Source organism: Megalopta genalis, chromosome 14 (assembly GCF_051020955.1).
Source record: "Megalopta genalis isolate 19385.01 chromosome 14, iyMegGena1_principal, whole genome shotgun sequence".
In the NCBI taxonomy this organism is placed as follows: Eukaryota; Metazoa; Arthropoda; class Insecta; order Hymenoptera; family Halictidae; genus Megalopta; species Megalopta genalis.
This window is the reverse complement of record NC_135026.1, coordinates 6,497,803-6,523,639: the sequence shown is the minus strand read 5'-3', so window position 1 is coordinate 6,523,639 and position 25,837 is coordinate 6,497,803. Positions and strand designations below refer to the sequence as shown.

Sequence of the window (25,837 nt, the reverse complement as noted above, 5' to 3'; positions counted from 1 at the left end):
TTGACTTTACATTTCCGATATACATTATTGACTTTATATCATCCAATATAAAAAAACACGTTGACATGACCTTGAAATTTCGTGAAAATTGGGTTTGATGACAAAGATCTCTTACATTGCAGTAATTAACTTGTCGTTGGGCAATCGTTAGCCGTTTTTGTGCATTTTCTCAGGCAATTGGAAGCAACGAAGACACTTCAGGCGAGAATGATAGATGATGACTCAGTCAGTATGCATAATGAAGCTGTAGGTCCTGCAACTTCTGGAATAAGATGTGCCGTTCTGGTGACGTCGAAACGCCGACATTTGTCCTCAAAGGGTTAGCACCCGTTCCTCGAACCCGAAGGGGGTCGAGTGCTCCGTTTAGAGAGAAAGAGAGAGAGAGAGAGAGAGAGAGAACGAATGATCGAGAGAGACAGAGAGAGAGAACGAGCAAGCAAGAGAGAGAGAGAGAGAGAGAGAACGAGCAAGCGAGAGAGAGAGAGAGAGAACGAGCAAGCGGGAGAGAGAGAGAGAACGAGCAAGCGAGAGAGAGGGAGAGAACGAGCAAGCGAGAGAGAGGGAGAGAGAGGGAAAGAGAGAGCATATCGTTCGTGAAATTAGAGGCGGAAAAAGGAACGTGGCTGGTTACGAAGCGTCCTCTTGGCGCGGTGCAGCCTTGTGCCGCAAAAGGGAGGCACTTTTGTCGTTTGCCAGAGACAAAGGGGCATTTATCGCAACGGGACGCTGGGAACGGCCCCCGAAAAACCTCTATCGACCCCTCGCACGCGCGACAAACAGAAACGAGGGGAACGTTGCCATGGACGAAATTCGAAAAAGTCATTACCCGATATTCAAATTACATGGGGCCCCATGATCGCATCCCCAACATGGAATTTTAAATATTCAGCAATTCCTTGTAAAATATATCGCGTCGTTGATCTTAATCATGTAAACATTTCTTACGATTTTTTATTTATTCTTCTTTCTCGCTTATTATTTGTTATTATTTATTGGCATACTTAACCCAGACACAACCTGATCAATAAACTTCATCTTTTAATAAGAAAAATTTCGTAAAATTCCCGAGTTAAAAATCCTCTAGTTATAATTATAATTTAAGCCTGGGTTAGGTCTAGGTTACGTCCTTATTAGGTCCCTGTTAGGTCTGCCTAATATTTTCAATTATAATTCGACAATACTATATTAACAAAATAATTATTCTGTAAAAGAACCCACGATCTAGTCATAATTACAATTTAAGTCTGCATTAGGTCTAAATCACGTCCTGATTAGGCTCCTGTTAGGTCTGCCTAATATTTTCAATTATAATTCGAGAATACTACATTAAAAAATAATTATTCCGCAAAAGAACCCTCGGTCTAGTTATAATTATAATTTAAGTCTGCGTTAAGTTTAGGTTACGTCCTGATTACGTCCCTGTTAGGTCTGCCCAATATTTTCAATTATAATTCGAGAATACTACATTAACAAAATAATTATTCCGCAAAAGAATCCTCGATCTAGTCATAATTACAATTTAAGTCTGCATTAGGTCTAAATCACGTCCTGATTAGGTTCCTGTTAGGTCTGCCCAATATTTTCAATTATAATTCGAGAACACAACATGAAAAAATAATTATTCCGCAAAAGAATACGCAGTCTACTTACAACCTGAACCATAATTCACGTTTAGTCTGCGTCAGGTTCGCAGATTTTTCCGTTGCAGATTCGCGCACAAAGAGGATAGACGTAGATTTTCGTCCAGAGGGGCTTCCTGCTGCCACGTACGGCTGGGTTTGGGGTCTAGTTCGGTGGAAGGAGGCATGGTACGGGGGGAAGGAAGTATGGTTCGATGGTAGGCGGCATGAAAGGATCGCGGGGGTGGATTTGCATCGATGTCGGGAAGGGGACCACCCTCTCACGGCGGGGCAGCTACGTAAAACAATTCGGCGTTTGACGCGTGGAGGGGCTTCGGCGTGGGGGGAGGGGGGGAGGGGACGCGTCCGTAAGGTCGACCGAAAAAAATCGACCGGTCGGGATAGCCCTCCAGATGCGTGGGATGCTTCACGGACCTCTTCTACCCCTCTCGCGGGGGTGAGACCGTCGATGGGGTGAACGTTTCGAACATTCCGCCACGGGCGCAGACCTTGATTAAAATCGCCGGTTGCTGGGACGTGTTTGTACGTCGCGGGCAACGTTGCTGCTCCATTGAAATTATTTTCATTTCATTCTTCAAACTATTTTCATCGTTTATTCGACGAAATAACTACTTAACTGTGCGACGAAACTGTGGTAGAAAGATAAATGAGTACCATGTTTCTCTCTGAATACCAATGAATACTAATGAGTACCAATTTTGTTGTCCTCTTTACCCGTCGTTACCGGTGTTGTTTGAAATTGTTCTAGCGGAAAATGCCTGAATAAAACTCGAATAAATATTGTATTTGATAGCTAAAAATTGTTCAGGATGTTTAAAAAAAAGAACAGTGGACAGATATTTGCAAAATAGTGAGATTTCTGTCTCGTTGTTCTAGATTTGGGTAGACAGTTTAGTCGCGCTTTTGAACTTTTTTAGATAAACATAAAAATTCAACGATAAGTTGTAAAAATAACTGAGAGTTTATTTGGACGTCTGACTTTTTTTAAAAAATCTTGCACTTGCTACATTCAAAAAGCAGAGAAGATTTGTGTATTATTTGTATATTTTATTATAATATTTAATTATATTATTATATTATATTTATATATATAAATATAATATAATAATATAATTAAATATTATGATAAAATATATAAATATATATATATATAAATGTATGTATGTATATTATAATATAAATATAATAATAAATATTATATATATACAAAAATATTATATTTGTACATTTATATACTATTAATTTGTATTGTTCTTTCTACCACTACAGGGTAAATAAAAATTAATTAGTTAAATGAGTCGATCCCCGACATCCTAACTGTATGGAACGGTGTCCAAGAAGTTAATGACGTCACGCGTCCCAAAGGGCAGACTGTTAGCGAAGTAAGTTGGAACGAAGCGTACGGTCCGGAGCGATCGAAAATTCCGTAGAGTCCGTCGCCGTCGACAGCTGTGTCCGTACAATTCGGATAACAGTCTTCCCTGTCGTTAATTAATGAATAATCGGGATTAACACGGGCGTAGTAGCGATAAACGTGAGATCTCGTTCGTATTAGTTCGTGTCGAAAGTTCGGCTCGCGTCCCGAAGCCGCGCGGGGAGAGACCGCTCTCCGCCGCGGGATACATAAACCTGTTATTTACTTCGGCCGACACTTGGAATAAACTTGGAATGATATTTCGAGCTAACTAACTAACACGTCGATATTGGCACGGTAACGCGAGCGAGGAGGAATCGTCGCGTGATCCCGTCGTGTAACGCCGGCTTTTGGCCGATTTGATATTGAATCCGCCGAGATTTTCGATGGAGGCTCTCGCGACGGTTCTAAATATAATCATCGGCGAGAACGTCTGAAAATAATAATGGTATGGATTTTTTATGCCGCAGCGCGCGGTCCACCCCTATTATCTTTTTATTATTAGTTGATCAATCAGGATTTTTCTGTGTCGCGAAGGACGCCGGCGAGAAGGTTGCCGTGCAGAATACGCAGCGGCGCCGTAACCACCGGGTGTCCCGGAACTCTTTGTTGAGAGAACCAGGCGATTCCTTGGGCGATTTCAAGCAACTTTTTCCTTTGCGGAAATTTTGTTCGACGCTTCGTTGACGAGTTATTGACGAAAAACGCGGACCAATCGGAGGACGAGTACGGCGGCGCGCTCACTGTCGCGCGGCCAATGGCGCGGCGCGCTCGCTATCGCGCGGGAACGCGTCCGCTGCGCTCGATCGCTGATTGGTCCGCGTTTTTCGTTAATAACTCGTTAACGGAGCCTCGGACGAAATTTTCGCTAAGGAAAAAGTTACTCGAAATCGCCTGAGGAATCGTTTTCAGGGCACTCTGTCTAGAAAAGCGACAATTTTCATCGAACGATCTCGTAAATATCTGAGATTCAAATTCTCAAGTTATTCTGAAAGCGTGTGTTAATTTCAATGTATCAGTTTCAATGTTTCGTACGATTAAGTACGAACGATTTCTAGGTTTTGTAACCCCACGTGTTGTACGAATGGTGATGCACACTCTTCTGGAACAGCGAATTGTATTCCAGATACGGATCAAGGAGCGTGTCGATGGTATTTAATGGCGTTTCAACAGAGATTTGCTAAAGCCAGCTCGAGTTGCGGCCGCGACTGGTTCCGGCGTAACTGGTTTCGCCATTTATCAGCGAACCTACGCCACGGAACAGAAAATAACTCAGCTATCGATCACAAATCACGAGTAATAGTTGCAATTAGATGCGCCGCTATTATTAGCGGCCTCGTGAGTTCCGCCAGCTCTCTCTGTCCCTCTCTCTCACTCTTTGCTTCTCTCTCTCTCTCTCTCTCTCTCTCTCTCTCTCTCTTCCACTATGGGCGCTAAGGTATCGGATAAATCTATGAACTAGTTAATGTTGGTCGCAGCTTTCAACATTACGAAGCTCGAAGACTAATTGCTCAACGCAAGTTCGAGCTTTCGTAATCTCTCCGTGGAAATATTGCTGACGAATAATTGGAATAATAATTAATAATTACGACACCGCCGAGCCATTATAATAACTGTTATGATAATTAATAATTAGGATAATAATTAATAATTTCGATAACAATTGATAATATTACGATAATAATTGACGGTAATAATTAATAATCAAAATAATAATTAATAAATACAATGCGAGAATATTTTTCTCGAAGGAAAACAATTTCGATGCTTCTGGCAAATTAGCAAAAATGTTAGAGTCTCGTTTCTCTTTATTATCGAAGATCGGGTTAATATTCCGGATGGCAATGAGGGCTGTCAGGAACGATCAAGTCGACGAGAAAAAATGATAATCGCACGGGTGCTCGGCTGATCGCAAAATACCAAGCGGCAAGGAATTCACATTGGTCGAGTGAAATTGCAAATTTTTTTCCCCGGGAAAGCGGCGACGGAATGAAATCTTCTATAATATTGAAAATATAAAAGAGGAGCCTCTGTTTGATCCTTTCTGCGAGGATTTTCATAAGCCATAAGCAGTGCACGTAGAACCGCAGGCTTCGAGGAATACGGTCGCGGATTTCCGAGCGGCTCCATAATTCAGTATATGGAAAACGGAATCGGATATGTCTGAAATTAATGGTGGAAGTTCGCACTCTTTTTTTTTGTCTTATGGGATTCGGAGAGACGAGGCTGAACGGTGCCGTGAAAAGAAGCAGAAATGTAGCATCGTTCGCGTCTTTACGATTTTTTATCCCGCGGAAATTAATTCGTTCTCTCGATCGAGTTGCTATCGAGATGACAGTAAAAAAAAGTGCCGTTGTCAATAGCGCCATCTTGATCAATACTTAAGCAGACAACTATGACGCCATCTTTCCCAAACTTCACTCAAATCTAATTCAAATCGAAGTCTAACTCAGACCTAACCCAAATCGAAATCTAACCAAGACCTAACCTATATCGAATTCAGACTGAACTTAATTACTGAAACAGTAGTCAACTATTGGAGTATCAATAATAGCCATAACGTCTTCCACGGCTAAATAAAAATTTAAGTGTTAGGTTATGTCTATGACATCTTATGGCCTCGGAATTTTGTGCCTAACCCAAATCGAAATCTAACCCAGACCTAACCTATATCGAACCTAGATGTTTTCAATTACTGACGTATTTTAGAGTATTATACACATGTATAATAATAATATTGTTAATTTAATAATATATTATTATTATTATAAAAATAATATTAGAGTATCAATGGTAACCATAATGCCTTCCAACGCCAAATAAAAATGTAAGGGTTAGGTTATGTACATGGTACCCGATCTTCTCATATTTTATGACTCATCTTTTTGCAAATATAGATCAATAATTGTACACTGAATATTCCACCATCAAGACCCAATTCTAAATCCCATTTCAGAGAGGCACATCATGGTGCAATCGTCGCAGGTTCCACGGTTCTCGGACACCAGGTTAAAGAAAATGGCGGCGGCCTATTTGTACAGCTTCGCAGCTAACCAATTTGATTGCGGGATAGAGCCTTCCGATCACGGGGCTTCGTTCAACAGATCGATGAGTAAATAGCATCGTGTTCCAAGAATCCTGCAACGAACTCGTTATTGGCACGTTCACTACTCTATCAACAATTGGAGTAGATTTGAGGTTAGTTCTCCATTAGGTCTTGGCTACGTCTCCGTTATGTCCTGGTTATCTCTAGATTAGGTTTGAGCGAAGTCACGCACATTATGAGTAGCGTTAATGAACGCGTTGAGTTCCATGTGAACAATTGGGCCGGGTCTTGATCAGATCTTGGTCATGTTATTGTCATATCTTGGTCAGATTTGGCTAATATCTTGATCATAACTTGGTAATATCTTGGTCATAACTTGGTCACATCTTGGAATAGATTTTGGTCATATCTTGGTCATAATTTGGTCATATCTTGGTCATAATTTGGTCACATCTTAGTCATACCTTGGTCACATCTTGGAAAAGATTTTGGTCACATCTTGGAAAAAAATTTAGTCATAACTTGGTCATACTTTGATCATAACTTGGTCACATCTTGGTCATAACTTTGATCATAACTTGGTAACATCTTGATCATATTTTGGTCACATCTTGGTCAGATTTTGATCACATCTTGGTCAGATTTTGATCAGGTTTTGATCACATCTAGATCATAATCTCGATCAGATCTTTGATAGGTCCGTTTTAGCCCCAAATTATTTCGATTTTGGTCATATCTTGATCACATCCAGGTCACAGCTTGGTCATATCTTGGTCATATTTTGGTCACATCTAGATCACATCTTGGTCATATCTTGGTCAAATCTTGATGAGATTTTGGTCATATCTCAGTCAGATTTTGGTCACACCTTAGTCAGATTTTGGTCAGAGCTTGGTCAGATTTTGGTCAGACATTGATCAGATCTTGATCAAACCTTGTACAGACCTCGGATATCCCTTTGGTAAACCTGCTTTATCCCTAAATTATCTCTATCTGAACGAATTCGTCTAGGCTGCCATCCGGCAGCCAACAAGTTAACGAATCTTGCCTCGTCAATGTTACCTCGATCGAACCAACTGCTTTCGTTTCACGGAGTTTCCGTGGACACCGAGTACCTACAGGCTGAGCCCGTTCCTTCATTATCAACTCGTCAATCCGAGAACGGAACTTCTGGAACAACGTGCGGTAGTTAAACGTCGTTTGCACCCGTAAGTTGCAGCAGCCTGTCCCCATTGCGGCTGCAGGAGCACGTTCGCGAGCGCAGGTGCCCCAAGCCGGACGTCTTGAATTTTAAGAGAGCAACAAACCAGACGGAGTTCTCGCCGCAGCGCTTAGACTTTAGATGCTCGCGGCTGCTCCGCCGGGAATTCGATGCGGGAAACTTCAGCAGAAGCTACTGCATCTCATTTTCTGCGGGCATAGTACCGTTCCGATGTTATGATATTTCTGCGAGCCCCGCGGCCTGACAGGAGGACGTGTCCGCGCGTATTCTCGAATTCTTTCGCGTCGCGTGCACCACAGCCGGGGCACGGTAGATACGCGGAATCGATTTTCGTAGACGCTCGGTTTCAGGAAGAAGCCAGAAGGAAGAGCTTCACCCCTTTCTCCTGGAATCCCGCAGCCCTTTCCGTCGCCGTTCTGCTCGAAGATTGAACCTTGTCACTGTCTGGAAAGAAACTTCTCCGAGGGAACAAAGGGCGGGGAAGTTTTATTCGCGCAACTCATCGGGTCTTTTCGAGTGTCTGGAAAGGTACAGTCTGAGATCGACGAAGCGACGTGATAGTTGTCCCGATTACTGTGTCTGTCCCGATTACTGTGCCTGTCCCGATTACTGTGCCTGTACCAATTACTGTGCCTATACCGATTTCTCTGTCTGTTCCGATTTCTGTGCCTGTCCCAATTTCTGCGCCTGTCCCAATCGCTGTGATTCCAGATTAAAAACGTATACGAAAAGTAAATTTTTAAGATTTTAAGAAATATTTGTTTTAAATACTTTTATACGAATAAAAACATTTCTAAAGACAGAAACGTCTGAAAAATCGAAATATATTTTTACTACATTAAATTACAAATTAGAGTAATTAATTTTAACTTATTAATTGTTACATATTAAATGTTTATGTATACAGGGTGTCCCATAATTATGTTAACACCCGGAAAGGAGTGATTCCTGAGGTCATTTGCAGTAACTTTTTCCTTAGCGAAAATACAATCCACGGCTTCGTTTACGAGTTATTAACGAAAAACCGTGACCAATAAGAGATCACGTAAGGCTGACGCGCCGCCCTCACGACCACCACCGCCGCGTCAGACAGTCGGCGCGACGCGGCATTGGCCGCAAGGGCGGAGCGCCGGCCACACTCGCTCTCCGATTGTTCCGTTAACGAAGCGACGGATTGCATTTTCGCTAAGGAAAAAGTTACTTCAAATGATCTCAGGAATCACTTCTTTCCGGGTGTTAGCATAATTATGAGGCACCCTGTACAATAAACAACAAAGCGTTATTACTATCATTAATAGGTCTTCAGGTTCATCGGTATCAGCGACGAATAGAAGACTCCAAAAAAATAATCGCCGAAAACGAAATCGCATAAATCAACGGATATCAAGTCTAGCACCGTGCCAAGGTTCCATTATCCGGCCATTCGTTCTACCTATCTCGTCGAACGCGCCGTGTTGCTAAAATGCGGGAAAATCGCAGTCGCAGCGTTAAACAGATCACCGTGGGGATCGCGGGTCACCAAAAGGGGTGGTGGTTGGCCGGCGGAGTGTTAATAGAATTTCAGCGCGACGCTTTGTCATCCACTGTCTCCTCGCCGGAGCCATGCGAACAGGATGATGCGAGTTGCACAGAATACCACAGTACCGGTGATGCCACAGTGACGTGGTCAGGTTATTATTATTATTATTATATGTATATATGTATTTATTTATAATATATTATATTATATATATTTATTTATAAAATATAATTATTATTATATATGTCAGGCGTGACGCACGCTTTTCAATGAGCTTCTGCACAGTGATAGAGCTCGTAAAGCTGAATCCAATGATACCCGGTTTTAGGTGCACACGGCTTATAGTTTTCGAAATATTTAATGTTAAAGTTGTCAGTGACGCGGCACCGTGCGACGGAGTAGGGTGGCGAGGCGATGGAGTGGGGGAAAAGGACCTATGGGAAGACGCGCTCACTCCCACTCCTAACGTTCGCCTCTACCATTCCCCCACCACTCGCGAGCACTCCTCTAGCATGCGACACGGTGCAGCGAGCCGTCTCTCTGGCTTTCTCACTAACAACTTTAACATTAAATATCTCAGGAACTATAAGCCGCTTGCACGCAAAACCGGGTATCGTTAGATTCAGCTTCGCGAGCTCTATCACCGTGCAAAATCTCATCGAGAAGTGAGCGTCACGCCTGAGGACCTCTTCTTGTCAGACGTTCTATTTAACTCTATATTTCTATTTAACCCTCGGATAGCGGGCGCCGGGTCAATTTTGACCCGGAGTTACAAACATTCCACCTAGATTATAATTTTGCGACAGTCGTATGTAATTATGAACTATTAATATTGAAACTAATAGAAGGTTTAACTTTGGTCTCGACAAAGTGGTTTTAATAATATACAAATATTAATATAAAAATATTAGTATAAAATAAAATGATAAAATAAAACAAAACAAAATAAAACAAAATAAAATAAAATAAGATAAAATAAAATAAAATAAAATAAAATAAAATAAAATAAAATAAAATAAAATAATGTTAATATAAAATTGCTCGAGAATAATCCGCCGTCCAAAGGTTAATGTGCCAGGACTTACAGTTTCGTCCTGACACACAGATCGGACTTTCTCTCGTCCATGAATTCGGCACAGTCGACCAAAAAGAGCGCGCGCGTGCCGCGTCTTTCGTTCTCCCCTTCCCTTCGGTCGCGAGGCAACACAGCTCCGCGTTCCGATTACGCATCCGCTTGATTGAGGGGCTCGCACTCCCTCCAATTTGCTCAAGTCGATAATCACCTGGTATCGATCTTTCGCGTCGGTTACCACCTTTGTCCGCCCGGCGACCGGTAAACCCGTCCTCAAGACGATGGTAACTCGTTCAATTAAGATCCCCCCGTTAATGCCAGGATTAACGCCAGTTTTAATTAACCGGCGGCGACGTACAGCGGCACTGCGATTTGTGCCAATTAGGCGGACGAAACTGGTAACTCGATTTCGGAAAAAATATATATGCTCGCCGCACGGTGCAGCGTCCACACAATTCAGAGTATCGGTGTTTCTCTGACAGTGTTGCGAACACGAATAAATTTTAGCTACATTCCCATCGAAAATTCGTTTGATGAAGACATCGTTTCATCTAACCTTGAAGCATCTACTTCTGCAAACGATGATTTATTATTTATTATATTATTTTAATAGACTTATTATTAAATTTAATTTAATTGAATATAATTTTATATTATTTTATTTCACCTTATTTGATTATTTTTCAATCAATACGTTCCTTGTGAACGAGATGTCGTATTAAACAATTTTTATTAGTCACCGCAGCACATATAAAACAATAAGTGCATTCATTTGTTACACACATAGAAGTTAGTATTTCGAATGGCAACACTGTGCGACGTTGCAACATCGAGAACAAAAAGACGCTGGTCAGATGCCGACCCGGTTCATGCTTTTTTAATAGAAAAGGACAACCTTCGAGCATCGGCTCGACCGATTGGGTCCGTTCTGACCCACGCCGTCTATTTATGCGGCGTCCTTTTTAAACTATTTCCATTACATTAAATCAATCGGTTGAATCTTTAGAGATAAATTGTATTTTAAGAATTACACTGAGATTAGGATCTCGTTAATATCGTTCAGTGATTTATTGCCAGAGTAAGATAACGTTGATAGTTATTATAAATCACGTTGTATGCACGTAATTGTTTGTTCGAAGAAATTTGTTTCAGAAATTTAAAAACTGGTCTCAACTTCGTGCTCAATTTCGAGGATCAAAACAAATTATATTATATTATTATATTATTATATTATTATATTATTATTATTATATATATATCCTGCACGCCGAAATTTTCAAAATGGCGAAGTTCAATTTTAAGGATCAAAAGATTCCGTATCTGTGAAAACTGCGTTATTTTACTCGCAGAAATTTAAAAAATGGCGAAAGTTCAATTTTACGAACCAGTGATTCCACTAGCAGAAATTTTCTAAACGGCGGGGCTCGATATTAAATGTTGAAAAATTGTGTCCGTGTCAAGGACGAGTAATTCCACCGGCAGACAAAGTGGCACAATTTTTTTCGAGGCTGTCCGGCGAGTGTGTTTGATTTGTTAGCGACCTACATGGCCGACAATCGGAATCAGAGCCAATGATATCGAGCCTTTAGAATGTAAGCTGGAAGACCATCTGTTTCACCGGAAGAGGGGAGGAAAAAAAGGAATTGTGCTGGTCGCCGAGATGTGTTACGAGAACGCCGTACAAATAAGGACAATGGGCGAGGACAAACTTTGGTATCAGTGTCCGCGCATGCTGCTGATAAGACCCTTTCTCTCCCTCCCTCTCTCTCTCTCTCTCTCTCTGTCCCTCTCCCTCTCTTTCTCTCTTGCTCTCTCTCTCCCTCTCTTTCTCTTTCTCTCTTGCTCTCTCTCTTTCTCTCTCTCTCTCTCTTTCTCTCTCTCTCTCTCTCTCTCTCCCTCACCCTCTCTCTCTTTTCAATACTGATTTGAAACGTCCGAATCAGCAATGCTAACTTTCTCAAAGCGACGATAGGAGCCTTCCAGTTCTGGCATTATCGAGCAATTTCTATGTCGAACGAGGTCCCAACCATATTTCAGTCCGGTTCATCCGATTTCCTTACATTCAGTTTCTTTTCCCGCTGACGCAACTTTTAACGCTGACCACGGAACCGTTAATACGATGGTAAACGTGTACGAGTTCAAGTGTTACTGCACTTTGGATTTATGGATATTTATGATAGATCGTTGGTAACAATTCATTTGAACAGGTTGACGTGAATCAAGCTGCCGTAGAATGACCAAGAGAGAAAACGCAAAGCCAAGAAGTAATTAGTTTATTTTATTACTGCTTATTTTATTATTTTATTAATTCATTTCATTTTGTTACTGTTTACTTTATTATTTTATTAGTTTATTTTAGTTTTTGTCGTTTATTTTATTATTTTATCAATTTATTTTATCCTCGTACTGTTTATATGATTATTATATTAGTTTGTTTTATTTTGTTACTATCTATTTTATTAATTTATTTTATTTTGTTACTGTTTATTCTATTATTTTATTAGTTTCTTTTATTTTGTTATCGTTTATTTTATTATTCTATCAGTTTATTTTATTCTGTTACTATTTATATGATTATTTTATTAGTTTATTTTATTTTGTTACTGCCTATTTTATTAATTTATTTTATTTCGTTACTGTTTATTCTATTATCTTATCAATTTATTTTATTTTGTTACCGTTTATTTTATTATTGCATCAGTTTATTTTATTCTGTTACTATTTGTATGATTATCTTATTAATTTATTTCGTTTTGTTTATTAGTCCATTTTATTTTGTAACTGTTTATTTTATTATTTCTCATCATTTTGTCGTATACATAATTTTCCGTGCGTTGAACGGTATCAAATACAAGCTTGGAACATAACTTCGGACGACCCATTCTCCGACACGTGCTGCTTTCAACATAACCAACAAAAATGAAACGCTTCACGGTGAAACTAATTAAATATCGACGTCTACCTTCCTTCGTCCGCGTTGCTATTAGAAGGCAATATTTATTATCGCGACGCGGAAAATGGGATTTTCTTAAGCGAACAATGCGGAAAAGCGGCGTGCGGAAAAGTGACGGGCGGAAGAGATTCGATCGGCGGCGCGCGGCGGTATCGCATTGAAAATAAATCATCCGTCAATGAGCCCGCGCGATCGGTCGAAATTAATGGATTCCTGTGAACGGTTGGGAAGCGAAGAGGGAAGAAAAGAAGGACGCCAGAACGCATACGGCGATGGATTGATAAAGGTCTCATCCGCGCCAGAATACCTTCTATCGATTTTACTATTCTTCTCTGCTCCGCAGTACGGGCGCATACATGTTTAAACTTTGAATAAAGAGTAATCGGGGTCCGAGTGCGAGAAATAATCGCTTGATTCTCGTCCGATCTAAGAAGCCTTCCCGAGCGCCGTTTATCCCGGATAAAACGCAGAAACTTGGATAACTGAACGAGGAATTGTTTCAGGGACGACGGCTTCGATTTTAATGCACTTAAAATATACTGTTAAAGAGGCCATTAATTATTATTAATAGGTTGCGATAATACGGTATTCATCTAAATGTAATTTAATAACCAAGATCTAGTTGATTAGATAGTTAGTTTCGTTATTTATTTAATTAATAATAATGTAATTTATAATATAATAATTTAATTAATATCAATACATTGTAATGATACAGTATTCTCTACGTGTAACTTATTAACCAATACCTAGCTAATTAGTTATTCAGTTTTGTTATTTATTTCTTTAATTAATAATAATGTAATTTATAATATAATTTAATTAATATTAATACATTGTAATGATACCGTGTTTGCTATATGTATTTTATGAATCAAGACCTAGTGAACTAATTAGTTTTATTATTTATTTATATAATTAATAATAATATGATTTACAAGGTAATAAGTCAATTAATATTAATACATTGTAATAATACAGTATTCTCTAAATGAAATTTATTAATCAACATCTAATTAATTATAGTTAGTTGCTGAGTCAATTAACTTGTTAATTAATAAAGTAATTAGTTAATTAGTTAAACATTCAGTCAATTGATTAGTTAATTAGTTGCTTAGTAGATTAGTTAATTAGTTATTTAATATCTTAAGATTTCCGGACAGCCAGGCGGTCAACACAGACCTAAAGCAGACCTAGCGTAGACCTAACACAGTCCTAACGCAAGCCAAAGTGTATTTAGTAACAAAAATACGATAGTTCTTTCGCTCGAGTCCGGATTCATTTGCTCGCGAACGTGCGATAAGCCTCGGTGGAACATCTTCCACGCGCACGTGTATCGAATACTATTTTTTCTCCGATATGCAGGCGGCTAAATATAAGTTCGTTCTATAAGCCGTCACCATTTAGAATGTATTGCGTTAAACGCCGACTTACGCAGAGCACTCGCGGTGGACTGTGCTCAGAAATCGATTCGTTTCTACAAATATTTTCATTGCCGCAGACAGATCCAATTCCAGACTTCTGCGATACAATTTTTCTCTGCTTTGTGCCACCCAGTTATTGGAATTCAGGGTGAATGTGCACTTCAAGGGAGACCATTCTGATTTCGATGATCTCGAAATATGTTATCAAAGGCATCGTTTTAAACAATCGTTTCCTTTGTAAGAAATCTCGATCTGTTTTCGTTTGCCAGATATTCGCGAGAAACTATATGTATAACTAAACCAGCATTAGGTTCGAGGTTAGGTCTGGATTAGGTATGATAAGTCCAATTATAAGTTGTTGTTATACGTTAAAAATTGATTACATGTCTCACCTAGTTCTGCGTTAATAAATAACGTTTATTAACAGAAAATTCTGTATAAATAAAATCTATCACTGTTCTAAAAAAGAAAAAAACGAAATATTGTTCGCTACCTACTGCCTTCTATAGCACTCTCATAGGATCTATTAGGCCTTAACCCTAACCTAACATTAACCTCAACGTATAACCTTACAACGGATTTGATGCATTTATGACAGAAACGAGTAGCCGAAACATAAAATCGTATGAAGACATTAAGAAGAATTTAATGATAATATCACACCATTACCAACTCATCAAAATTATTAAATAAATCAACTCATTTTTCATTCTATTTACAAGACGACTCTAGGAAACGGAAATGAAAAAAGAATTAGTTCATTTATTTAATAATTTCGACGAGATGTTTGAAATGCAAAGAAACGTAGAAAATTAACATGATTTAATAGCATTTTTACTTCATTTATTGAAATAAGTAATCTTTCAGTTGACGAAGCCAACTTCTCTTTTATCCTAATTTTCGTAAAATGACGTATGAAAATGAGAATTTGCACGGAGATCCGCGGTCCTCTAAAAACAATAATAAAACGTAGTAAAACTCGAATATATAATTATATAATTACCGAAAGACAGTCCAATGTGAAACTCGACATTGCAGAAAACTCCGCGACGTAACGATGCTCGTCGTTTGAGGTTATGTGACATAAAATAGCGTCGCAGCGACGCGAGCGGAGCCTCCCCGGCTACTTTTTCCAACGTACCTTGGATCCCGTAGAATCGCCACGGTCGGACACGCCGAAGAAACGCCGGGAATGCGGCGTGCCCCAGAAATTTATCGAATATAATCTATCGAGGTGTCGGCAGCACGTGATATCGGTCCAGAATGCGACCGGTACAATACGCGTGTATAATGGTTTCGGGCGGTAATAGTTGCGGTGCACGCGCGCGTTAACGGCGCGACCCGCGGCGAGAATATTTCGCCGTTGGCGCATTCCATGATTTATGAAAACGTACGGCCCGGTTGAAGCATAAATAGAACATTCCCGACGGTTAGCTATCTTCGCCAAAAAAAAGAAAAAAAAAGCGCGCGCGACAGGCTCCTGTTTCAACGGCGCAACCCGCCGGTAATGATCGGCTCGTGACAAATCCGAGCTCGCGAAAAATTTGCTGTTCAACCTGTCGTCTACCAATTTACGGTGTGCAATCATACCGCGCCTTTCGCCCGGCAACCCGTGCAATAAATCGTGCTTTAAACACGAGTTTATGCGGAGTCCCGTTGATCACGTTTGACGTTTATTACAATTTCGAGCGGGAGAAGTATGCGTTTCTTGTGTTTTATTCATTAGAGACTCGTGAACGAGGCCGTGGAACGGCTGGCTGATCACGAATTGGTGCGTGTTTGCATTAGGTATATTGGACGCAAGTTCCTTGAATCGGTTATAGTCGCATAAGGTGTATTAGAAATAACTTTGCGAAACTGCGCTCAACAGCAAAATTAAAGCGTCGCTAATTCTCGACCGAAAAATGGTCGATCTTTGAACGACTGTAACTCCGTTCAAAGTTATCACGAAATTATGAACTTTCGTTTAGATTAAAGCTTGAAATCTCTGTTCTGCGACACGGTACTCTACTTTTTAATATCATGCATCACCATGACCGTAGTACCCTAAATCCTTACGCCTCGTGGTGTACCTTGGGTTATTCCAGTGCCGACGGCACATCGATCATTTAAAGTTCTGTAACTTCGCGAGAAAAAATCTCAGCGGCTTAATTCGGCTCTCGAGTAAAAGAGAAAAGACCGAACTTTACGATGCTGTGAACGGCATGGTAAAGAAAAATTTTTCCAAGTCCACAGAGGGCGATAAACTGTGCACTTTTTCGGTATCGCGAACATGACTTCAGATTTAAAATATGATCACGGGTATGCATGATATCAAAAATTAGAACACGGTATCATAAAGTAGAGATTTCAAGCTTCAATTTGCAAAAAAGCTCATAATTTTATGATAGCTTTGAACGCAGTTACAGCTGTTCAAACATTGGCCATCTTACAGTCAACAATTCGTGATGCTTTAATTTCACCGTTGAGTATACAGGGTGTCCTAAAAATGTCTCGCAGTCCAGAAATGGGGGTTCCCGAGGTCATTCGAAATAACTTTTTCCTTAGCGAAAATGTTCTACGAGGCTTCGTTTATGAGTTATTGACGAAAAACAGTGACCAATAAGAGGCGAGCTCGGTTGGCGCGAGACGGCCGAGCCAATGAGCGGAACTGGCCATCGCGCGCTCGTTGGTTGAGCCGCCTCGCGTCAGCCTAGCTCGCCTCTCATTGGTCACTGTTTTTCGTTAATAACTCGTAAACAAAGCCTCGTAGAACATTTTCGCAAAGGAAAAAGTTACTTGAAATGACCTCAGGAACCCCCGAATTCCGAGATTACGAGACATTTTCGAAAATTGATGATCGCTTATGGTGCATTAGAAATAACTTTATGAAACTGTAGCAATACAAGAGAAGCTAAAGATCACGCTTGCAGCTTGCTGTATCACGTACATTAGAAGGAACTGAACGTATTAAAACAATTGAATTGCGGCGACACAATAAAAACTTAATATCACACTTGATCATTCTCAGAGAACCGTGTCATTAGCCAACATCAAATTCTGCTTACTCTCCTCGAACCAGAGACTAAATCCGATGAAAATCCGGTCGCGTTTCTCGAGGAGGAAGAACCGCGAACAGAGCAGCCTGCGCCGCGATTGCGATGCAAATGAGTTAATAAACGTGGAACCGCTGCGTCAGCGAACGAATCGCGTGGACTCGCACGGAAACGATGCGCTCTCCTCGGAATAACGTTATCTCGCATTGCGAAATCCGATCGATTCAGTCCTCTTTTTTTTCGTCCCGCGATGATCACAACTTGCTACGGAGTTTGTTCAACTTTTCTTGGCGGCGACTCGCGGGACGAACGAGTTCTCTTTTTCATTTCGGCCACGTTCCTTTTGTTCACGAAACGAGAAACAAAGACGTAACGAAAGGGGGAGAGAGAAAGAGAAAGAGAGAGAGAGAGAGAATTTCTCCATCGATCTCCGACGGCGCGGACACGCACCGGTTTTCGAGCGCGTAACGCGCGCGTAAACACAATGGCCCTGAATGAGAATGGATATATAGGGTGACCCTTAAATGATTCATAGTCGGCGAGAGAGGGTGTAACGGGCCATTCACGAGCGAGACCGTCGCGCTGACGTATTGATCCTCGAAGAGCAGTATCGCCGATGCCTTTTGCCGATCCCTGACACACTACGCTGATTCAACCTAACGCTGTCATTGAACCGCGATGACTATACCGAAGCCGAACGGGACACGGGTGGTGTAACCGTTAGGTTCCGCCTGTATGCGGGGATGAAATTTGAGCTTAGAATTGGTGTGCATTGCATGAACAGTGGATCCTAAAAATTATTGGAAATATTAAAAATATTACAACTATCAAAATATTAAAAATATTTAAGATATTAAAAATATTAGAAATATTAAAATATTAAAAATATTAAAAATATTAAAAATATCAAAAATATTAAAATATTAAAATATTAGAAATATTAAAATATTAAAAATATTACAATATTAAGTAAAAATATTAAAATATTTCGGCAAAAAAAATATTGGTAACAAAATCTACAGAACAGTGTCTTTATTCAAGCTAACCGAGAAAATTCTTATACAGGGTGATTCACGAAAGCGATATTTCCGTTACCGTTAACGGTACTGAAAAATGCTACAGGAACATATTGTACAGTTCAAAGAGGTGCATATTGCGGTGGAAATGATTTCTTTTTGTAGGTCATATTTTTCGAGATTTCAAGGTCACCAATGTTTTCTTAAACGGGATTACATATTTCTATCATTTCATCAGGATAGTTGAGATCAAGACGAATTCGATGGCCTGTAACAACGTGGCCTTCGCGTGACCTCAAGCCAGTCGAGCATCGCGTGTATATACATATGTATATATGTATATACTTTACAGTTCAATTACTGCATTAATTGAAATTTCTCGAAATTTTGACTCGCCGCGTTTCTCCTTATAGCCGCATAAAATTTTCGTTCGTAATATATTTTTGTTAACGTTAATCCTCGCCAACAAATGACGGACACGGCGCAATTGCGAGAAAAACGCGATCATCCCCGCGAACGAAATGTACACAAAGGGAGGATCGCTGGCCCGAAAAATTCATTAATTCCGTCCGCGATTTTAATTCCGATCGGAAATGTTGCGCTCACGTCCGGATTAACATGTTCGCCGTAACACCGGGGCAGGGGGCGAGGAGGACGAGGAGGACGAAACGAGGCGTCGCAGAAACGAGGGTTAGGTTTTGCTTTACGATCGCCCGGTTCGTATTTTCCAAAGGTCATCCCTCTGTCGCGGAAATACGCGCGACGCGCGATGGCTTTCTGCTCGACCGAAAGGGACCAGCGGGTCTGCGAATAGGCGAGACGGTCGACGACGAGAGCCCCCCCCCCCCCCCACCCGCCGTGAAAAGCAGGCCGAAGCGCACGGCGCTGTTCGGGGACGCGTTTTTCTTTTCCGGGGGTGCGTGCCCGTCGCCGACAGTGTTACGAGGCTTTAAAGGGGATCGTTTTAGAAAACGACAGCATGAATCCGGTCCGACTTGGAAACCGGCGGCCTTTCGAGGACGGTTTCGCCGTGTCGACGAACCAGAGAATGCGTCTGCAACGTTTCTTACAAACTAAACAACTCTGGAAAACTGTGTTTATCATAGAGGGTGTCGTTTTGAAATAACAGGCAACTGGTTGACGCCATGAAAAAAAAGAGTGAGACGCATTTTTAACGTTTCTTTTTTTTAGTAAATTAATTTAGCAAATGAATTTAGCGAGTAATAATTAAATTTTTTGCTAAATTTTTCAAGGTCGTATGAAGGTTATTGTAATTCTTCGGAATGGAGTATTGTATTTTTGTTTCGCTACGACGAAAGAGCGTAAAAAACAAATTCTAAACACTATGAACGGGTTTTTCTGTTCTTTTATTTGCATCGACCATAGAATGTGCTAAAAAATTTTCTTTTCGACTTTGAATAACTTTGAATAACTGGTAAACGGTTTACTTTATGAAAAAAGCGTCAAATGTATTTTTTATATAAAGGACTTTTTTTACTAAATTTTTCACGGTCATTTGAAGATTGTTTTAATTCTGTTGAATGGAACATTGTATTTTTGTTTCGCTACAATGAGAGAGCGTAAAAAAAACGAATTCAGAACGCTATTTAAAAGTGACCTTGAAGTGACCTTCCAAGTCGAAAAAAAGAAATTTTGCGCACATTCTGCAGACGACGCGAATAAAAGAACAGAAAACCCATCCTGGTCTGTTTCACTAAAATTGTACATTTTACTATTTGGAAAGTCATTCCAAGGTCACTTCGAGGTTATTTGTAAATAGCGTTTTGAATTTGTTTTGAATACGTTTTTTACGCTCTTTCGTTCCAGCGAAACAAAAATGCAGCATTTCATTTAGAAGAATTGAAACAACCTAAAATGACCTTTAAAAAAAATAGTAAACAAATTTATTTATTAATTTACTGAATGAATTTCCCGCGGAATCTCCATGGCCGGGGTTCCCCGTGCGCCAATGGAGCCGCGGGAAATTTGAAATTTAATGGAGCCCGACGGGCAGCCCTATGAATTTTTCATTCGAGACGGGAGAGAAAAGGACCCGGGAGTCGCAGAAAAGCCTGGATACCGTCGACGCTTCGTGGATGGGGACGCCCGATGTGTTTATGCGACGTCGGATTCGGAGCTGTTTACCGTCGAACCCCGCCACGCGACGCTTCGACGTCCGGCGTCGGAAAAGTGGGAAACGTTGCACGCGGAAACAGAAGGCAGCTGTCAAATCGTCGCAGCTGTCTCCGAAAATTCGAACCCGGTTCGACAGTCGCCGACAGCGCTCTTTTATTACTAGAATTACCCTTGAAGCCTATACAGGGTGTTTTATAATGCGACGACATCAATTGACTACGAATTCGGGAGAAATTGTAAAGCATGACATTTACAAAATCAAAGGCGAACTTCTTATCTTGACAAGAAAAGGAAAGTAACATAAAGTTGATTAGAGTATTATACAGAGTGTCTCATAATTATATTAACACCTGGAAAGGAGTGATTCCTCAGGTCATTTGAAGCGACCTTTTCCTTAGCGAAAATGCAATCCGCCGCTCCGTTAACGAGTTATTAACGAAAAACACGGACCAATCGCAGAGCGAGTACGGCCGGCGCTCCGCCACAGCGACCAATGCCGCGTCGCGCCGTCCGTCCGACACGGCGGCGGTGGTCGCGAGGACGGGGCGCCAGCCGTACACGATTCCTCATTGGTCAGTGTTTTTCGTTAATAACTCGTTAACGAAGCGGCGGATTGCATTTTCGCTGAGGTAAAAGTTGTTTCAAATTACTTCAGGAATCACTCGCTACCCGGAAGTAACATAATTTTAGGACACCCAGTGTGTCTCGTCGTAAAGTCCTGTATACAGGGATGGTGTACGCGATTGTTTCGGGTCGTAACTCCGCTATCAGTGCAGTTACGAAAAAATGACAAAGGAGAAAGATAAATGGCTCGAAGAGCTCTACATTTCTAGGCCCTCAGATATTTTTTAAGTGCATCGGTGCATGTGCAATTAACAATTGCATCATTTCTCTAAATAGAAATGCATACTTTTTATTGGACAGGTCGATTCCTCTGTTCATTCCACGCAAAAAGTTATTAGGATATCGTGGCAAAAACATAATTAGTTTTCGTGATATTTTCAGAAATCCGATGATGCTCGAAAACTTTCCCGTCACGTTGTGAACATTCGCGTCCGAATGTTCCGTAATCTACACTCTAGATACATTTCCTCCCTATATCTTTTTACATGCCATATTTTTTATACGGCGAAGCACGATAAATGTAGCGATATAAAAATTTTTTGCCACGCGTGGGACGCGCCATTTAACCGCAACACGGTGCATCTGTTCGCGTCCACGGCGCCGAAAGCGCGCAATAGCGCCGGTATACATACATCCGCGGGTCTTTACGGTGAAATGGCGATTCCATCTACAAAGTGATTCTGAAGCAACGTTATAAATTTGCCGGGCATTCGACGCGGCCTCCGCCGGGAGCCGTAAACCCGTTATCACTGATCGTTCGAGATCGGTCCTAACCGTTTCCTTACTTTTTGCCGGCTCGGGAACGCCTCTGTTCGTCATCGTTTATCATCCGTCGTTGTCGTCGTCGTCCGTATCGGACTCGATACGCCGAGAAACTAGCTCCGCGTGTTCCTTTTTCCAATCTCCAGCACGAAGAAAAATGCGTTCTCGGTGTATATATATATATAATAATATATTAATTATAATTATAATATAATAGTAATAATAATAATAATATATACTGTTATATATATTATAATATAATAATAATAATTATTGTTATTATAATATATATATATATATATATTCTATATTCTACTATTAATACAATATATATTGTATTGTATTGTATTATATTATATAAAAAATATATACAAAACGCATTTGACATATTTTCGTTGTAGGCTTGCATTTCGTTGTAAATTCGAAGACATGAGCTTTTATTTGTGTGTGTGTGTCATTTCAAGCGACAGAAAAATTTCAGAAAATCATTCTAGTTACGCAGACTGGTCGATTTATCATCTGAAAAAAAATTCATGTCGTTCAATCCAGTCTCTGAAAAAGTTATGCCGTTTAAGACGGCGTCCGAATACTTTCGCTATCCGCTGTAAATGTCAGCTGACGGTGTTGCGAGGCGCTGTCCGCGTTTGGGGTAAACGGAGCGGTCCGCAAAGGTCAGAGATAAATCGAGAAAACGCGCCGAAATGTGTGTCGCAGTTTCGTGCCTCGGACACGTTGCAGCGCGGAACGGATACGTGATCGGGCGAGGACCGGAAAGAGCAAACCATCGTCTACGTATTCGGTTTACCGGCGCTGCCACGTTCTCCCAAACAAGCTCAAAGGAAAGTTACCGCGGCGAGAAGCGTTTGAAGGAAACGCGAGCGTTTTCAAGGGACGCAGCGCCGCAGCGGCGCGTTCAGACAGCATTTCTGCTGGTGCATTACTGCGAGAAAATAGAACTGAATAATAAGATGAGCAATTAAATCATTTCAGAATCGAAATAACAAGCGTCTGGTATCATCGATCGAATAATCCATTCGTATTTATATTTATTGCCGCATGTACTTTGAATAACTCGATGTCAGGCACACTGCGATGTAACAGGCACAGGCCAATGCACACAGGCAAATGCTGGAGGGTTATGTTATAAAAAAAAAATTGATTTATTTATTTCCATTGCTCGCGTCACTCTGCGCCGCCGCTCGGCCGAACTGCCTCTCGCGAAGCTGACGCATCGCTTGTCCGCGAGCACGCGTGCATTTATGGCGTTTGAAAATTTCAGATATCTGCTGGGTCGTATTAGCAAACGCTCGCGGGATTTTCCGGGTACTTTTGTCAAAGGAACCGCGCGGTCGAGACAGATGTACCCTTGTGGAATACCGTTATCTGGGAAATTGACTACGGATCCAAGCAAAATGTAATTTCCTGCAGCTAAAATGCGAGATTTTGTTGGGCTTGTGTGTTATAAATTGCTGGTTTTGAGACTTGGAACTGCTTTCGTGGGAGAAATAAATATTTCAATGTTGTTGTGAATGTTGTGTGGAATGTTTTCATGGAATGTTTGCATTAAATATTTGCATGGAATGTTTATATGGAATGTATGAATGGAATGTTTGTCAGAATGTTTATAAGAATGATTGTGTGCCTGGACTGTTTATATACAGGATGTCCCAAAAATGTCTCGCAATCCGGAAATGGCGGGTTCCTCAGATCATTTGAAGTAGCTTCTTCCTTTACAAAAACTTTTTCCGAGGCACCGTTAACGAGTTATTAATGAAAAACAGTGACCAATAAGAATCGAGTACGGCTGACGCGAGGTGGGCCAGCCAATCAGCGCACGAAGCCCAGTTCCGCTCATTGGCTCGGTCGCCTCGCGCCAGCTGAGCTCGCCTCTCATTGGTCACTGGTTTTCGTTAATAGCTCGTTAATGGTGCCTCGGAGAAAATTTTTATAAAGGAAAAAGTTGCTTCAAACGACCTGAGCAACCCGCCACTTTCGGATTGCGAGACATTTTTGGGACACCCTGTAGAATGTATCTATGGAATGTTCCAATGGGGGGGGGGGACTGTTTATATCTAATCTATGCAATGTTACTAATGGAATGTTTGTTTAGAATGTTGGTATAGAATGTTTATGTGGAATGTATATATGGACTATTCATTTATATGGAATGTTTCTATAAAATGTTTCTATGGACTGTTTGTATAGAATTTTTCTATGGAATATTCCTGTGGAATGTTTGTATGAAATATTTGTTGTGTAAAATATTGCTATGGAATGTTTATGTGAAATGTCTACATGGACTATTCATGTCTATAGAATATTTCTAAGGAATGCTTCTATGGAATGTTTCCATGAAATGTTTGTGTAGAATGCTTTATTTGAAATGTTTGCATAGGATGTTTTGTGTGAAATGTTTATATGAACCGTTTATATGTCAATATAGACTGCTTGTACTCAATCTAAACTGTTTCTAGACAACATTTCTAGCGAATGTTTGTACTCAATATTTCCAGCAAATGTTTGTATTCAATATTTCCAACGAATATTTGCAGTGAATGTTTGAACTTAATATTTGTACTGAATCTTTGTAGTGAATGTTTGCAGTGAATGTTTCTGAGACTCCCCAGCACCGACCGATTTCCTAATGAGTTAACTGAACCAGACAAAGATCCCGTCCCGTTCAAAATGTACGAACACCGTCAAGTATCCGTGTCCGAGGTTTCCGATCACCGGAGAACTTTATTGCAACGAGTTCGCGAGTTTTAATAGAACTTCAAACGTGGGACGCGCCGCGCCGCCTCCGCGACTTTTCGCTGGAAAATAAGCGTTGAATGTTACACGTGGGTTTAGGCACGTTGCACGAGAAGAATCGCAGAAAAATACCATCGTTCCAGGTCACCAGATACGCTGTTTTACTTTTTATTCCATTGAAGAAATGGTTCGGGCTGTACGTGCTCGATTTTTATTCTTGCATCGGTGCATCGTGTGCTCTTGGATGGTCGGAATACTGAGATTTACTGGCTGTTCGAATAACTTTCGAAAAATATAGAAATTTATGGGCGGCGATGTTCGAGAAATATAGAGACGCGACCGACATTATATTCTATCCTTTCTCCAGAAGCATTAAGATCTTCGGACCTGATCTAGACCAATGGAGAAAAAGAGCGTGGAAAATCGAGGTAAACTGGAGGATGTTTATTCTTGACAATGTAGATTGGGTGCAAACTGTATACATTGATATTCCACACAAAATATTCTACACAAACATACCATAGAAACATTTTATATAAACATTCTACACAAACATTCCATATAAATATTCCATTAGGAACATTCCATAGAAATGAACATTTCATACAAACATTCCATACACACATTCCATGCATACATTCTATGGAAACATTCCATACAAACATTTCATGCAAACATTCAATGTAAACATTTCATGCAAACATTCCATGCAAACATTCCCCACAACATTCACAACAATATTGAAAGATCAACATTGAATCAACTCTCAAAATCAACGATCTCTTTTCTACAACAGTCTATGAGTCATTCGCAAGTAAATTGATACATTTTTCAAACTTCTTACCAAAAATAATACAAATTTTGTCCCCTCAACAATTTGTGTTTAAAGATCAAACTTTTTTCAAACTCTTTCTGTCAAAGATAAAAATATCGTCGCGATGACAGAACGCTTGCATATTTTTCGTGTGAAAGCTAATAAGATGTTTCCCATCCGGTTAACGAAATGCAGCCGCCATCTTGGTCGCAAAGACGCTGAAACGTCACTTTGTAGGAAAATAGTCCATGCTGTGCACATATCCGCGCGCGGTTATTACTCTTTGGAGAAGTTCCGCAGCGTGCTCGATAAAACTTTTTCCCGTGAACTCGGCCCGTCACGTAACGCGACGTGTAGAAGAGACATCACTTATACGTTAAACGGATATCATCGATATTGTCCCTGTTAT

General features: G+C 40.6%; 1 protein-coding gene and 2 long non-coding RNA genes across 10 annotated transcripts in view; 1 reads left to right on the top strand and 2 right to left on the bottom strand.

Annotated features, from left to right (window-relative positions):
* Positions 1–15,429, bottom strand: part of LOC143260546 (uncharacterized) — a 36,434-nt gene extending 21,005 nt beyond the window's left edge. The window contains exon 1 of the long non-coding RNA XR_013034824.1: positions 15,294–15,429. This is a non-coding gene — a long non-coding RNA (uncharacterized LOC143260546). The remainder of the gene's footprint in view (positions 1–15,293) is intronic.
* The window catches only part of inaE (inactivation no afterpotential E), a 146,322-nt gene that overhangs the window by 104,100 nt on the left and 16,385 nt on the right, over positions 1–25,837 (bottom strand). Inside the window, exon 1 of one of the 8 annotated variants that reach the window (XM_076526326.1) lies at positions 15,432–15,579. The exons of the other annotated variants lie outside the window; for them this stretch is intronic. The gene's annotated coding sequence lies outside the window, so the exon portion shown is untranslated. Of the gene's footprint in view, positions 1–15,431; positions 15,580–25,837 lie in introns of those variants that run through there. 8 annotated transcript variants of the gene reach the window in all.
* LOC143260544 (uncharacterized) lies at positions 7,549–9,058 on the top strand. The gene is made up of 2 exons (XR_013034822.1): positions 7,549–7,850; positions 8,621–9,058. It is a non-coding gene; the product is annotated as an uncharacterized LOC143260544 (long non-coding RNA).